This window comes from Chenopodium quinoa, unplaced genomic scaffold (assembly GCF_001683475.1).
Source record: "Chenopodium quinoa cultivar QQ74 unplaced genomic scaffold, ASM168347v1, whole genome shotgun sequence".
In the NCBI taxonomy this organism is placed as follows: domain Eukaryota; kingdom Viridiplantae; phylum Streptophyta; class Magnoliopsida; order Caryophyllales; family Amaranthaceae; genus Chenopodium; species Chenopodium quinoa.
Window position 1 is genome coordinate 1,084,924 of NW_018745650.1, and position 17,540 is coordinate 1,102,463.

Consider the following 17,540-nt stretch of genomic DNA (forward strand, 5'->3'; position numbering starts at 1 on the left):
TTCAAAGCTCTTTGTTTAGGGACGCCTGGACATTCCTTTTCAAAGCTCTTTTGTTTAGAGACGCGTGGAAAATCCCTTCCAAAGCTCTTGTTCAGAGACGAGTGAACATTCCTTGAGTAAGCTCTAGTTTAGAGATGAGTGAACATTCCTTGAGTAAGCTCTTGTTCGGAGACGCATGGACATTTTTTTTTCAAAGCTCTTTTGTTCAGAGACACGTGAACGTTTCTTTCAAAGCTCTTTTGTTCAGAGACGCATGAACGTTTCCTTTCAAAGCTCTTTTGTTTAGAGATGCATGGACACATTTCAGATCGACAGTGCTCCTTGAGAATATGGAGGTTGTCAAATTGAGTTAACAAAATGTCACCCAGAGACGTGTGCTCGGCAATCCCAAATACGTGTTTCTTTCCCCTTAACTCCTTTATTTGTAGAACTGACGTTTTGTGCAGGTATCGGCGTTAATAGAATGATTTAAGATTGCAAAACATTCTGAATCATTCTCCATCCCTATCGACTTACTTTGAATTTTTTTTTTCAAAACTTATGTTTCTCCACACTTAGTCAAAGTGGGGGCTTTTGTAGACACCTGATCATAACTCCCCAAAAACAAAACCCAGTGATGAGTACCTTTCACGTTTTGACTAACGAGTTGGGTAAAGAGTTGAAGAGTGTCACAAATTTTCCTTAAGTCTTTACCTTCTTTCTAACCTTACCCAAAGTGTTTTTAATCCCAAAACATTCAATCTGTGTCCTTAAACCCAAAATCATCCATTTCGTGTCCTTAAAAACATTCATTTGGTGTCCAAATTATGAAAACGTTCAAACCTGATTATTTTGATAATTTTTCCAAGTCCAATCATTATTTATTTGGATGGGTCTTGAAAAGAGCTTTCTAACGACATATTATAAGCCCAAATCTGACTTAAAACGAATAAGCTATGGCCAAAATTCTAAACCGAGCCATTCTAAGTTTTGTGCTTTATAATTTTTATCCAAATCATGGATTTTTGAATATCCCTTGAAATTATCTTTGCAATTATGTATCATGATCCCATTTTAGATTAGAAATGAAAAAGATATGATAAAAAATACTAAACTCTATCAAAAACTGATACTGTTTCACTATTTCGAACGTATGTCAAATTCTACAAATTATATCAATTTTATTCCAATTTTGTTGGAAAGCATACTTCTCGAGCTTTCCAACGATATATTATTTATCTTATTCCGATTTCTGGATCAAAAGTTATGATAAAAACAAAAGCTGTAAAACTGCAGGACCATCGCATAGCGATAGTTCTGACTCGACGCGACAAACCCCCGCGCGGAGCGACAATCCTGTCGCGCTGCGTCAAAAGTTGTTCTATTTTATTTATAATTTCAGATATTTTCTGATCGTCCAGACTCTCTTTTTTTCCTTATACATAGAGGTCGTTTTCCCCGTTTTCAAATTAGGTAGAACTATTAATCATAAGCCACAATTAGCTAGAACCATCATAATCCCTAGCTCTTATAACCATCAATCCTTATCGATTATCAAACACCCATGTTCTTAGCCTTAGCCTAAACACATCCTTGATATTCTCCCATATCAGTCACAATACCTCATTCACGAGATTCGAATGCTCAAAGTCATACTCGGCGTTGCCTTCGACCTCGGCGTGAAAGGTTGATAGTTCGGAGGGTTTGGTCCCAAATCTATATTTCAACTCATATTTGATTTATTTACTTTATTGATTTTAACTTTCTTGAAGTTTACTAATGTGTGTATTGTTTTAGCGCAAGAAGGTTAAGGCATCAAAGTAAGTAATTCGATTACTTAATTATTCTTATGATTTTGGAGTAGAAATCATGTTTACAAATGTTATTTTAATTCCTAGTATCATGTTTAGGATGTTTTTTTTGATTTCTAGTATCATATTTAGGATAATGCTTTGATTTCGTTATTAGTAACATGCTAGAGTTGTTATTAATTCGTTTAGTATCATGCCTAGGATCTTACTACTAACGTTGTTTTAATATGATGATGATTGTTATATTAATCATGTATTGCTTGATTATTCATGATTTACTGTTATTACTTGGTCACACCCCTTTTTGCAGGTTTAAAGGGAATTTGTACTTGAAATCACGCCTAATAAGATAATTAATAATTTGATTTAGGCTAATATGATTTTTATTCCAGTGATCACCAATATTAGATTTGATTGTGCATTAATAATCAACCAACGTAGATTAAACAGGTTTAGGATTTATGTATGTATTTTGATCGAAAAGCGCACATGAATATCATAAGAATTGAGTGAGGCCTATTTAGGGCGGGATCAATCTCTTTTAGGTTGGATTCGTACCATCATCCTCGAACATCCAGTCATCGTTCCAGACCACTAGGGAGTTAGCGATCTCTGTGATCGTGAATTGGGTGTAACCTTCAAACTCATAAACGGTTTATAAAATCCTAAAACTTGTTGGCAACTCTTTTATCTCTAGCATCTCTTCCTTGGAACGCAGCCATGCCTAAAAGCATGAACTACAATACTTTTGACAATTCACATAATAAAGACAAAAAAAAATGAGGATTCATTGGTAATTTCCAAGGGACCATAAATGTTAAAAAAGGAAATTATTAATATATTTAGAACCACCAAATATAGTAAATGAGAACTATATTTAGGGACGGAGGGAGTATTTAATAATAGGAAAACTAAAGTTCCACGTGGCATTTTTTAAAGCCCTTTCTTTCCTTCTTTTTTTATTTTTATTTATTTTTATTTTTTTTATCTTCAATCTTCTCATAAAAAAAAAAGAAAAAATAGGTAAAACTAATCTCAACTTTCACGTATTACCTAACCTGTTATAATTGGTTAAGGTGACACGTGTCACCATATGATTGGTTTACAAATAAAAAAAAAATTTAAAAAGAAAAACTTACAAAAATTGAAAAAAAAGGAAAAACTTAAAAAAATTTAAAAAAAAACTGACAGCCTCCACCGATGAACCACCTTCCCCACCACCATCGTGGCGGCCAGAACCCTGATCCCCACTCATGCGCCGGCTAGAATTCCCTCCCTTACGTCGGTAGCTCCCCCAACCCCCCTGTCAGCTACCCTTCCCTACGCCCCTTCCCCTAAAACAACCAAACCCGCCCACCTAAAACCCCCGAAATCCCTAAAAACGACCTCCCCGCCTCATAAAACCCTCGAACCGGTCGTCCCTTGACATCGGAACCCTAGCACTAGGGTTCCAATGGTGGGGGATTGCCGATTCGAGGGTTTTTGCGGCGGGCGGGAGGGATTTCTTGGCGGTTTCAGTGTGTGGGTACAATGGTTTTGGTGGTTTAGGGGGTTTGGGGAAGGGAAGCGCCAGTGGCGGAGCGGGGATGGGGGGTGGGTGCGGCTGTTTAGGGCGGGGGTACCTAGGCTGGGCGGTGGGAGAAGGTCGTTAGAAATTTGGGTGGTGGTGGGGGTTGTCATGGGTTGAGACTGGTTTTTTAGTTTTAAATTTTTTTTTTCAGCTAATCACGTGGTGACACGTGTTACTAAAAAAAAAAGACCCTTAACATATTATCGGTCACTTGGGACCATTTTGAGTGAATGACCCACAAAGTTCGGATTATTTAAAATCCAAAATTGGGAATATTTAAAGCGAATACGTGAAAGTTACCAATTTTTCCAAAAAGAAAAATAAACTTTATTTTTTTTCCCTTTCTCGAACGCTTTAATTTTCAATTCTCTCAAAAATAAAATGATAAGATTTTGTCCCTTGATTCCTCGGAATGTCAATATAATGTTCTTCAATTACACGTACAAAAATTTAGTTTATATTTCCCTCTCTTACAGTTCTCCTCTTTCTTTCATCCTTCTATTTATTGTTCCTCTTTTTCACCGTCAATTTATAATTTATTACAAGTATATTTAAAAAATTGTTATTAAGATCGATATAAACTTAAAAAAAAAAATGGTTGTCTTGTACTTAATGGAGTAGCTAAATTTTCTAACTTTGTTTACAATTTATTTTTAGAGTATTTTTTTATTCAAATTTGTTTCAAAATACGTTTAATAATTTCTTTTTAACCAAGTCCTTTATACTTTCGTCTAAATTTTTTAAAGATATGTATAGCTATTTTCTTTTTAAGAAGAATGATTTTTTTTTTTTTTGTTAATAAATTTTAATTTTGGAGTTTAAGTGGCTGACTGGTCACATACTTTGTACAATCAACAAATACCTTTTTTTTTAGTTTTTATTTTAATTGTTATCCTCCGTACTTATTTTTTCAAATTTGTTTCCAAAATTAATTTTGATTTTGTTTTTTTGGCAATTTTGTGTTGATTTTTTTTTTTAATTATAAAAAAGTTGTGGTTTAGAATTTATGGTCAAAGATTTTAATGTTTAACTCATGCAATGGGGCAAAAAATTAACTTTTTAAAATGGTCAAACCTCTAATAGTGTTTAATAAGCTAGAAGTTTTTCAAAAAGCTCTTTACCAAATAAGGCCTAAGACTAATATCGTGCTACACAAAAATCAAATGGAATATTAAAGAGGAAATAAAACTTCATTGCATTAATTAACTAAGAAAGAAGTTTTTATAAAGGCTATATAAAATAACTGACTAATACTTAATAAATTCATTATAGGATACCTAACAAATAAATAACCACTAACTTATTAATCCTAAATTTAAGTAGAGTCAAACAATTAACTTTGAAGCACTACTTTCACTAATTATCCAACAAATTTAACACATTTGTGTCATTCCACCAATATGTTCAACTCCCTAAAGGACCCGGTTTAAAATGTCTTACCATACAAAAGACTTTTAGTTTAAATAAATAGTAAAATTTTTAAACAGTTATGAGCACACCAATAAAAAAAAAAATCTTGCACATTAAGGATGTATGGTGGAACATTAAGGAAGTAAGATTTATTCTAGATTTGCGAAAAACCCTTATTTTCACTAGTACATAATTGGCATTATGTAAAATGTAATTGGTAACACTTCTTGAAATGCAAAAATTAGATTTATAGGTAACATTTTGGTAACACTTTATTAGAATGTAACACTCAATGTAACACTTTTAACATAAGTAACACTCCAAAGTAACACTTTTAAAATAAGTAACATTTTATGGTAACACTAAGAGGTGTTACATTATTTTAAGGTGAATTAAACATTTATAAAAAGTAAAAGTCAGTATTAATCCTCAAATTTAATTACCAATTTATTAAAAAAGTTTAGGATTACTGCCAAAGCAATTAAAAAAATAAAATAAAATAAAAAATAAAAAATCAATCACTCAATTCAAGTTTATTTTCCTCATTCAGCAATGACAATCTTACGTTATCTCAAAAAAAACCCAATCTCTCAATTATTCAAGTTCAATTCGCGCGAATTTCATCACAAAATCAGTCGTCGACTCGATCGTCATCTGGGGTTCCATCAATTCGCGCTTCCAATCAGGTATCTTGTTGTCAAATAAAGTGCTACTATATATCAAAACATGATTGAAAAATGTTACCTAATAATCAACAAAGTGTTACATTAGTTCGAAAAAGTGATACATAATGTCGGATAAAGTGATACTATATGATTGAAAAATGTTACTAAAGATAAGTAAGTGTTACATAAGAAATAAAAAGAAACACTTTAAAAATGATACTAAAGATATAAAAAAGTGTTACATAAGAGGTTATATAATAACACTTTTAAAAGTGTTACCATACGTTATCCAAAGTGTTACATAAGACCTTAGGTAACACAGGCAGATGTATCACCCACTAAAGTGTTATCTATTGTTTATAATAACATATTTACCACTTTATGTAACACTTTTTGGGTGTTACTTGAGGTTAGTTTTGTACTAGTATTTCCTTGGATTAGTTATTAAAGAATAATGGTTGCAGAGTAGTATTACCGAACAAAGTTTTAAAAATAGCTTGTGGTCCCTTGGAATGATGAAGGGGATTTATCTTAGACCACTCTCAATGGTGAGCAAAAAAAATGTCCACCCACTTTCTCTCTCAACAAATTTGTTTTGCCCATGGGCAAATTTTTTTCACAATTTCTCTCCCAATGGTGAGCAAAAAAAATGCTTGTCCACTACTCTCTCTCTTACTTTTTCAATACCCCACCATTACTTTCTCTCTCATACACAACAGTTCTTTATTTATTAATTTCATTTATATTTTAACAATATTACTCCAAATAAATAAAAAGTAGTCTAAATTTGTGTAACTTATTTTTTTTTATTTGTGTCGTTTTTATCTTTAAAATAAAGAATATGGAGGATTTATGGTATTTCTGAAATTATACCAAAATATACCAAAATGCATATCTATTTATAGAGAATTAAATTTTATGAACGTTAGTAATTTTATTTTATTTTTTTAATAAATATTTATTTCATAATTTGCATTACAACAAATATAACCATTGCAAATTGTGGGACCCACTAGAGCACTATTCTTCTTCAAAAATGCTCAAGTCTTGGGCATTTTCAGAAATGCTCATGAGCATTTTTTGGCTTTTTCTCATTTGCTCACCATTGTAATGCATGGGCAAATTTTATGCCCACCCAAAATGCCTATGAGCAAATTTTTAGCTCACCATTGGTAGTGCTCTTAGTAATTTTTATCCTCTTTTGGGGACAATTGTTAGCAGGTGTAATCGGTGGAAGTAAGACCAAATAGAATACACGTCTATTGTTGCTCTGTGGACAAGGTTTCTTAAAAAATGTGAAGAATCCACAATTGGAATTTTTTGAGCTTTGTGTGCATGGAAAAACACATAAGGTGAAGTTCTTTACAGGCAACTAAAAAGCCGAGAAATATTAGACCGTGCATATAAATGTTTAAGTCCGGCTAAAGTTGCCTCCAAGGGTGGTTCCCGGTACTTTGGTACATTTCTACTATTGATGATTATTTTAGATATGTTAAGATTTATTTTCTAAAGCATAAAAATGAGGTATTCAACATTTTCAAGCGGTTGAATACAATGGTTAAGACTTTATGAACTAAACATGCCAAAAGTAAAAAATTGTATGGACTTATAACGGTATTGAAATACATAGGGAGATTTCAAGGAGTTTTGTGACCAGGAGGGCATTGTGAGAAACTGGACAAAATCACCACAACAGAATGGAGTTGCTGAATCATATACTACTTGAGAAGGAAAGGTGTATGCGCTCAGGGTCAAGTAAAGAATGGTGGGCCAAGTCGATTACTACAACTTATTATATAGTGAAGCGATCCCTACATCCTTATTTATATGGAGACACATCTTTTAGAGTGTGTTCAGGGAACATACAGATTACGAGATACTTATCTTCGGGTGCATGGCATATTATATGTTAAGGATAATAAGCTTGATGAAAGATCCACGAAATAAATCTTTTCAAGGTATCCAAAAGGGGTTCAGGACGATTGTCTTTGGAGTATAGAGGATTCTAAATTTGTAATTAGCTGGAATATGACCTTTGATGAAACACCTATGGTAGCTTTATCTAAAGCTACGGTGCCTAATGGCGGTGATGTTGGAACAACTTCAAATACTCTAATGGTAGAGATAAAATCTATAGACCAATAAGATTCTAGTCATGTGTAGGTGGAGCATTCGGGTGTTACTTAAGATGAGGAGGATTATGAGCTTGATCTTAGCAAGAAAATGCACATTTAGTACAATAATAGAATCCTTTGGCATTCACTAGGCCTAAGAGGAATTATAAATCAGTTCATACCTCTAAGGCATTACGGGTAGGTAAACATGTAAGATTATGCACTCTCGGAGGAGGATGATGAGCCGATTACTTTCAAATAAGTTATTAAAGACAAGGATAGAGAGAGGTCATTGGTTTCTATGGAGTAAGAGATGCAATTTCTTCATAATAACAAGATATGGAGGTAGTCTTATTGGCCGTAAAAAATAAAAAATTAATAAATAATAAATAGATAAATACATAAAAACCTACAATTTGTTATAAGCTGGTGTATAAAAGGAAAAACAGGATCCTTCCAAGTCAGATAAAATAAGGTATAAGGCTAGGTTAGTGGCCAAGGGATTTGCACAAAAATAAGATGTTGATAATGAAAGAAAAAGTGTTCTTCGAACAAATATTTTATTCCCATAAAGGGATCAGAATTAATTAGGAAAGCTAATTATTCAGTGAGGTCAAATGATCGAAATGCCTAGCTGGAGACCGCTTCTGATCAGTGATATTAATGTATAATTAACATTACAGCTTAATCTTGACTGAACCCTTCTGGTCACACCCAATCGTGTAACTGAACCAAGGCGACGAATTAATCCAAGGGATTAAATAAGTCAAAAAAGAGTTTACGAACTAAGACGTCGGATTCCAAACTTAGAGCGTTAAAGCCGAGCGTCGAGCGTCGACTCGATTTCAGGAATTGATGAGCCTATTTTATATATATTTTTATTCCCCGTCCCACGGTCATATTTGTGTTTATTTGAGCTCTACGAAGCTATTTTTATTACTAATATACATTTTCTAGTGTTTTTGTAGATTTGGTATTATTTTTGAATTTGTAAATTTATGATAATTCCCGAGCTTATTAAACCACTACGAAAACATTAAAGTTTGATCGTATTTCATGACCATATATTTGAAGCCCAAGGTCGAGATAATTACATTTGGTTTGGTGATTAAGGACTCGGTTTGTTTGGAGTATTAATTTTATTATTAGTCCAATATATGGCTATCAAGAAGAAGGATATTGGGCCAATTCATATAAAGGTCCAAGTTACAAGTCCAAGCAAAGAACTGAAGCCCAAACGCTGCTAGGTGACCGGGCCTAATCGGGCGCGCCTCCTTTTTTTGCTTTGTCGGTTAATGGGTTTTAGTGGATGATTATAAATACCCAATTAGTGGGTTGTTAGGGGGGGACGTAAGTTTTTAATTAGTTTTCTTTTCCTTAGTTTAGTTTCGAGTAGCAGCTTTCATCATTAGTTTTGATGATTAATTTTACTTGTTGACTTTTTCTAATTTCTCTTGTTTTAATTTCGAGCAGCAGTAGTAGTAGCTTTCTAGAATTGCACTTTTATGATTTTAAGATTCCATTAGTTTTAAACTTTTGATTACGGTAGTTTTGGAGTTTTGTTATGCTTTGGTTATTATAATTTTCCATTATATTATCACAATTGTTTACCCTATATTATTATTATCGTCTTTACTTTAGTCTTATTATTATTGTTTTATTTTGAGTATGTTAGTTTAATCGTTTTGATTAGTTTAGTTTTAATTATGTGTGAGTAGTTTATCTCTAGGGTACTTCGGGATTCGTAAATAATATGAAGGGATGATTTATTATCGTTGATTGTTAATGTGTTGGATTAATTTTCTATTGATTGATTTACTGCTATGCAATTAGATTAGCGCTGGTTTAATTGAATGAGTTATGCATTATTAATTCGAGATTCGAGAGATGAGAAATGATGTTTAGGTTTAGTTCCAATAGGCAGGTTAATTTATAAATGGTTAAGTCAAGATTCGAGAGATGTGATTTAATACCGATAGATTAATTATGTGATTATTATACGTAGCGAAAGCCCTTTATGATCTGGTTAATTTATGCATTGATGATTGATTATTGTGTTTTACCCTGGAATATTATTTATTGGTGAACCTATACCCTAGGCTTTGATTTATTGATTTCTCCCTTATTTAATTTGCTTTACTATAATTATTTTCCGCTAGTTTAATTTTAACATAACAACAATTCGGTTACTTAATAGTTTAGATTATTTTAATTATTTAGAAATAGAAAGACTTGTTTCCCTGTGGATTCGACCCTACTTCCCTATCTACTTTAGTTAGAGGACTTAGGTAATTCTTTTGATTAGGTGATACGACTTTGGCGCTATTGTCGGGGAAACGGTTTTTGTTTTTATTTCTGATTATTTTTGTAGTCTAGATTATTTTCTTTCGTCTCAAAGAACGCAAGTTCTTTGAGACAATTTCTTATATTTGTTGTTTAGTACAAATTAAGGTTTAGAGATGACTGCTCCTCCACCTTGCAAGCTCAGCGGTTATTCGCAGCCGTCCCTGACAGATTTTCCACACCTTGCTCCCACACCAAATCTCGAGGGAGTACACTTCGAGATTAAACCCCAGTTTATTACTATGATCGAAAGGAAGCAATTCAGCGGAGCTAAGAGTGAAGATCCAAATCTTCACATCTTGGATTTTTGCCAATATTGCAACACTATTAGACAAACTGGGGTCACGGAGGACTAAATTAGGAAGATTCTTTTTCCCTTTTCTTTATGTGGTAAAGCTAAATCATGGTACAATGGATTGAATAGAGCTGCACTTGGTATTACTGACTGGGAAACTCTTGCTTTGAATTTCTATAATAAATACTACCCTGCAGAGAGGACAACTTTGTTAAGGAGTTCGATCCAGAATTTTTCCCAAGAAGAGGATGAATCTTTATATGAAGCTTGGGAAAGATTTAAGGATTTGTACAGAGAATGCCCCCATCATGGGCTAGCACAATGACAGATAATCCAAGCCTTCTACAACGGGTTTAGATATAATTCAAGAATGATTTTGGATTCTGTAGCTAACGGAAGATTTATGAATTTGGATGAGAATATAGCACCCAATGTTGTCGAAGAGATGGCTATTCATAATTCCCAATATGGGAATCCAAGAGGATTTGCAAATAAGGGAAAACACCAAGTCAATTCTATATCCATTTTGCAAGCACAATTGACTTCTATTAGCTAGAAACTAGACAATATTAATAATTCTAATTCATCTTCCGTTGCTAATGTTTCTGCTATTGGTACTAACTCTGCAATAATTTGTGAAAGTTGTGGTCTTATAGGTCATTGGGCGCAGGAATGTAGGACTTCACTTGAGAAGATTAATGTTTTTCAACCCTATAAGCAAATTAGTCCATACTCTAACACCTACAATGCAGGGTTGAAAAATAACCAAAATATGCCGTACAATGGTACAAATGTGCTTAACCCCCCACCACAGGTACAACAACCATAGCAGAGGTACTACCAACCTCCACATTAGAGACCACAACAGATTGTTACTCCTCCTTCTGATTCTGGCTTATCAGAAATCAAAACGATGTGAGTCAATATGCAGAAATAGATGTATAGTAGAGATGCGTAAATTGACTCAATCCTACCACATAATAAAATCATGGATAATCAAATTGCGCAACTTTCATGTACTCTGCAAACTCGCCAGCAGGGAGCCCTACCATCGCAGCCAATACAACCTACAGATCACGTGAATGCAATTACTCTGAGAAGTGGTTCAAAATATGATGGGCCTTCTATGCCCAAAGATGATGAACCTATCATTAAAAAAATTGCTAATCCTGATCCTGTTATACCAAATATTGTTGTTACTAGCCCAGCAGAGCCCCAGAGTAAAACTAAGTCTTCTGATAATAAATTGCAAGGTAAAAATCAAGATAAGATCAGGGATGTGCAGAATCCTGCTATCAAACTTCCATTCCCAAATAGACATCTTAAGAGTAAGTTAGATAAGCACTTAATAAGTTTCTCGAGGTTGTTAAAAATTTGCAGGTAACAGCTCCTTTCACAAAATTAATTACTCAAGTTCCTGCATATTCTAAATTCATGAAAGAAATTTTTACTAGAAAAAGATCTGTTAGTGAGGTAGAGACAGATGCTTTTACTGCAGAATGTAGTGCTATATTACTGAATAAATCTCCGCCTAAACTAAAGGATCCGTGATTAGGGGATTTTTCCCCGCCACATGGACCACTCAAGCCCTGCCACATGGACCAACCAGAGTCCGCCATGTGTCACCTTGTGAGAGGTCCAAGGTGGAACAACCAAGCCACGACACGTGGCAAACAGATAGCTTACCAGGAAACTGGCCTCTAACTGCCTAAATTCCTAGGCAAATCCCATTCAGTCCTAGGTTTACTGAAACCTAGTAGTGGGCACGTTTTCCAACACCCTATAAAAGGGAGATGTTTCCCCCTCGAGAAAGGACAATGAATGCACATTTACTCATAATCAGAGAAAGTCAGACACCTGACACCTCGAGCTAAGAAATTATACATTGTAGATACTCTCTTGGAATCCAAGAGAGACCTTTTACTTTCCGCACTTTACTCCCCGAACACGTTCTAACTTGATCGTTGGAGGCGGAACTCCCACCCACAGGAGTCTCCGTTGTTTTGCAGGTACAAGCGTTCAGAGGTCTGTCTTGGAATTGCAACTCTCCCACAGGACATAAAAAAAACCCCGAAACATTTGGCGCTGTCTGTGGGGAGAGTACTTCTGAGATGACTTCACAAGAGCCTGTACCGCCCCTTAATGAGAAAAGGCCTATGGACGATGTCCAGGTCTACTCAGACCAGGATACAGATGACGACTATAATGTCGCCACACACACGACCCCTAACGGGTCCCTAAGAACACGACGCATCCGTCCCACCGAAAGGAGGGAACGGAACACCGACCAGGAAGGGCCTAGTGAAACAGTCGGGTAACCGGCTGGTTAGCTCTAGGTGGCCAAAGGATCCACCCCCATCACTAGAAACGAGCTTATGACTCTCACGACAAGTTTCAAAGGGGAGATAAAGGATCTTATTGATAAACGGATGGCTGTCCCTACCAAGGAACAGTCGGCCAAAAAGCCCTCTCATTCTAGGAGGAATAAGCCGGTTAAGGACCGAGAGGCCACTCCTTGCCCTAAACCAAGGAAGGGACAGAAGCCCTTGATAAACTTGGCCAGACTTCAGTCCCCTGAGCCAAGGAAGAGGAAGGCCATCCGGCATGTACAGTCGGATGGTTCCAAGAAAACATATTTCGATGCTCGGATGGTAATCGAGCAAAAGAAGAATATGCAACTGTCGAAGTCGGCCTCAACGTCAAACTTCAATGACAGCTTTTAGAATACCTCAATGAGGTATTCTCAATCAAACCGAGAAGACCAGACAGGCGGCATGTCCGCTCACTCTAGTCCTCAAATGTTCCAAGCGACCCCGTATGCGCCTCAGCAGCCATACATGCCGTATAAACAACCACATATGCAGCCTAACCTCTTTGGGGGGCAGGCGGCACATAACGTCCAACCCTTGGATTGGTAGCTCCAACTGCTAATACTAGGAGAACAACCCACTACATTCTCCAAGGAAATAACTGAGGCCGCACAGCCGGCCAAGGTGAAGAATGTGTTGGTAGGTACTTATGATGGTACCACCAACCCAGAGGACCACCTAATGACTTACACTAACCTTATGTATCTTCAAGGGTTGGACAATGCCACATGGTGTAGATGCTTCCCGGCCACATTGAAGGGCGTTGCTCAGCAATGGTTCAGCAACCTGCCAGCTGGATGCATCAATAACTTCAAGACACTTGCATATTTGTTCGCGTCAAACTTTTCAATGAACATCCCTGCAAAGAAAACAAGTCTTGACTTGCAGATTCAAGGATTGTCTAATGAGATAGCCTACACAGACTTTTTCATAGGTCTAAAGGACGGGTCGACCTTCAAGTTTGACCTTGTCAGAAAGAGGGTGGCTACCCTCCAAGAGGCACTGATGGAGGCGGACGCCTATATACAGGCGACTGAGCTCTGTAACATCAGTACGCAGTTAGACTCATAGAGGTCTGAAAAGATAGAGAGTAGACCATCACAGCTGGCTAAGAAAGAAGAAAAGAAAAGAAAAGAAGTCTGGATGGCTGATACTACTAAACATCCATCCCAGAAGAAAAAGAAAGAAGCAAAGACGTACTCCCCGAAGTACAATTTCAATAAAGACAGTTACTCCATCCTCATGGAGATTAAGGACCGGGTCTCTAATGAGAAGCCGACCCCTATGAAAGGTTCCCCCAAAAATCAAAACAAAAACAAATACTGCAACTGTTAGGTTTTACAGCAATTCAACAAATTAAGAATTACTTTAAGATTGTGGGGACAAAACCTAAACAGTTTATAATTCCAAAAAAATTATACAACAACCAAATACTAATTAAAGTATTACAAACCAAGCACTAAATAGACAATGTAATTCAGAAATTACAAAATTAAAACACTAATGTGAAAGATTATACACTTGCCTCACTCCAAGCCAATGAATCCAACAAGAACATGAGAATAATAAGTACCACGTGAGTCTTCAATACCGGATACTTGTCTAAGGCGTTTAAACACTTTCCTAAAGTGATTATTTCCCCCACCACGGTGCTTGGGTTGAAACCGGAAAGTCACTTTGAGATACAATAGACAAACACTACAATCTTTGCACTAGAATTGTAGTAAGATGATCAAATTCTTAAAAAATAAACTTAATTGATAGAGGATTTCTAGAAGAGATTGCAAGTTTCCTTTTGAAATTGTGGAGAAGAGAGAATATTGGAGAGGTATATAAAACTTTCTCTCTATATCCGAAAATAAATCGAACACTCCTTTTAATTAAAAAAGGAAATAACCGCAAAAACCGCAGACAAGGGAAGCAGCGCGGGCGCGACACAAACAGGCGCGGGCGAGCCACCATGCCGCGCGGACGCGCCTCCCCTATTCTGCCGAAATTCTGCAAATTTCCAGAAACTTGGCGCGATTTTGACGCGCTTTTGTAGCGGGCCGCGCCAACCCTGCACGGGCGCGCTGAACAATGGCGCGGGCGCTCCACTACGACACTCTAAATAATCAACAATCCTCCCCCATTTAAAGTGTACCTTTAAAACCTTCTCCACTTCTATCAATTAAGCCACATCTCATGCATCAATACCAATGTCCCTACGGATTGAATTGACACCTAGTACAACACTCTTAACGACGATCATATCCCATGACTTCCATATGGTTTGAATCACACGGATATATTAAACCATTCAAAAATGAAGTACACACAAGACAAATCGAAATAATAATCACTCGACACTTTTAAACAGCCATGTGTCCGTATCTTTCATAAGTTCATCAAAGTCTATATGTCCATCTAGACTTCTTGAAGCGTCTAAACTTCAAACTTATATAGGTAGGTTCTCATATACGTAATAGTGCCTTTGGGACAAGACACCGTCATCTAGAGCTTCTCAACTCTAGATCTTTGAGAACTTTAAATAGAGGCTACCTCACACATCACAAGTAACATAACAACATAGGTCACTAAACATTGCTAACAAACATCAAAAATGCAATTCAACCAAATTGAATCTAAGACTTGATGTTTCTTCAATTGTTAGATTGGGTTTCACAAACACTAGTAGAAAAAAAGAAATAGGCAACCCCCCTATGGCAACGGTTCATGAAAACCGTTGCCAAGTTAAGTGAGCGTCATTTTAAATATCAGAGTTGGCAACGGTTAACCGTTGCCAATTTTTTTTAAAAAAAAAATAATAATTAACATTCTGTTGCCAATTGCGTTTTTTTTAAAAAAAATAAAATAAAATAAAAGGTAAACGTTTGGCAACGGTTAACCGTTGCTAAATTTTAAAAAAAAATTGCGGGTTTTGTTTCCTACTCTCACTGTTCATCAACGTCTTCATTCATTCATTCATTAAATTGTACTGCGTTTTCCCTCCTCCTTCTTCATTCAACTCGCTCCCCTCTTTCTTCCTCCATTGAAGTGGCCTCCATTGAAGACAATTTCCCCTCCTCTCTTCTCCTTAGCACGCTGCTTCATTCAACTCAGCTCCCCTCTTCGTCGTTCCTCCATTGAAGCTAAGTGTTGCGAGCTTTCTCACCTCCATTGAAGACCGTATTCGCGTCGTAATCCGGCAATAACTCCCTCCATTGTCTTCAACCTAAGGTAAGTAGCAATTAGGTTTAACTTATATCCCTCCATTGATGAATTCCTTCGACTTTTTGGTGGATTTGCTTTACAATGTAGTAATTAGGTTTTACAATGTAGCAATTAGGTGTATGGCGCCCTTTGAAGTAGTTGTTCGAAACCCATTATTCATGACATACAATTTAATTGTTTTGTATTGCTGATAGTTTATACATAGGCTTGTGTACAGATTTGTTTAGTGCTAGTAATATTGGTGATTGGGGTGAACTTGTCTCCTGCCTAGGATTTTGTGATGATTAAGATGAGCAAAATCGGTTCCTCATTGCTGTTTTAAACTTTGGGTGATAAAATACGGAAGAGTGGTAGAGTCTAATTCAGTAGGGAGATGTGGCTGTCGGTAAATCTTGAGTGCCCCTTTGATTGTTTTATAAAGCTGGTAGATAATGGCATTGCCATCAATATCATGGGATCGATGGGCAAGCTGGGTCTAGTTCATTGTAGGAGAGCAGGGAAGGGCCAAGGGGGCCAGAGTAGGGCGGGGGATGAGATGGACTGGTGTATGGTTGTGGTGTAGTGTGTTCTTGCAAGTGGTTAGTTCAGTGGTAAATGTGAGACTTGTGTTAATACGAGTAATATTGTTGCTTTTAACAGTTTGTCTAATTGTAATGTATCGGGTCATTATTTAATAGTTTTTGTCGTTTGTGGCAACTTTACACTTCATGCATGCTTTAGTGATGCAAGTATGTACTAATGTCCCTATTTGTATTTATTATCCATTTCTCATACGTACTTACTAACTTTTAATTTGTTTTTTGTTTTGTTTTTTCTTTTTGCGTTTTTATAGGTTCATATGTGAATTGAAGTTGAAGCTAGTTAAGTTTGAAGACTACACATTAATTTAGCTCAAGTGGGAAGTTAGAAAGAATACATCCATTGTGTTGGTATGAATTATAAACTTCTCTAAGCTATAAATATTTCTTTCTCTCTATTATTGTTTTAATAAACGTTTTTTCATGCTAGCTATTAGATTTGTGTATTATATAATGACTAACTAAATACAACAATAAATATATGAAATGTTTGCATCATCATGTGCCTAGATACCCGTTCAAGGCTTTCTCATTAGGAGAAAGTCTTGAATAGTCCCCGATTGGGACTATTCTTGAACGCTTACTCTCACTTAGGTGGTGAATGTATGTCCTTTTTTTCGATTTTACGGAACATCTTGGCTTACCATTTCCTCGATCACCATGTTCTCTGGGTACATATGTGGGTAAGTACTTACCTACGTCGTGTACTTGGAGAACTGGGGGGAAATGCTGCCGGATTTTCCTTAAAATTGGAAAGTTGACATACATTCACTAGTGAGAGTAAACGTTCAAGGATGGGTTAGGTTGGAGTGATAAGGACCCTTTGGAAGCATATATTCATTAGTGTATGTATATGAAAGTTATATGCATGGTGTGTGTTTGAATTTGATTTATATATATAGTAGATGTAGCAATTATACATTATTATTCGTAATATGTTGCCATGTTTAGAGACAATTTACTTAATGGAGAAGGATCGTGGATGGATGTATGGTAGACGTGATACATTTGATTTCTTTAATGGGGTTCAAGAGTTTTGCGAGACGGCTTCATCTTATCAGCGCAGAATGGGTTTCGAGTGCCTCTATTGTCCTTGTGTTGATTGTAATAATGTGAAGGTGGTCAATAGTGTTGATATCATTAGAGATCATGTAGTTTGTCGTGGGTTTAGGCTTAAATATCATGTGTGGATT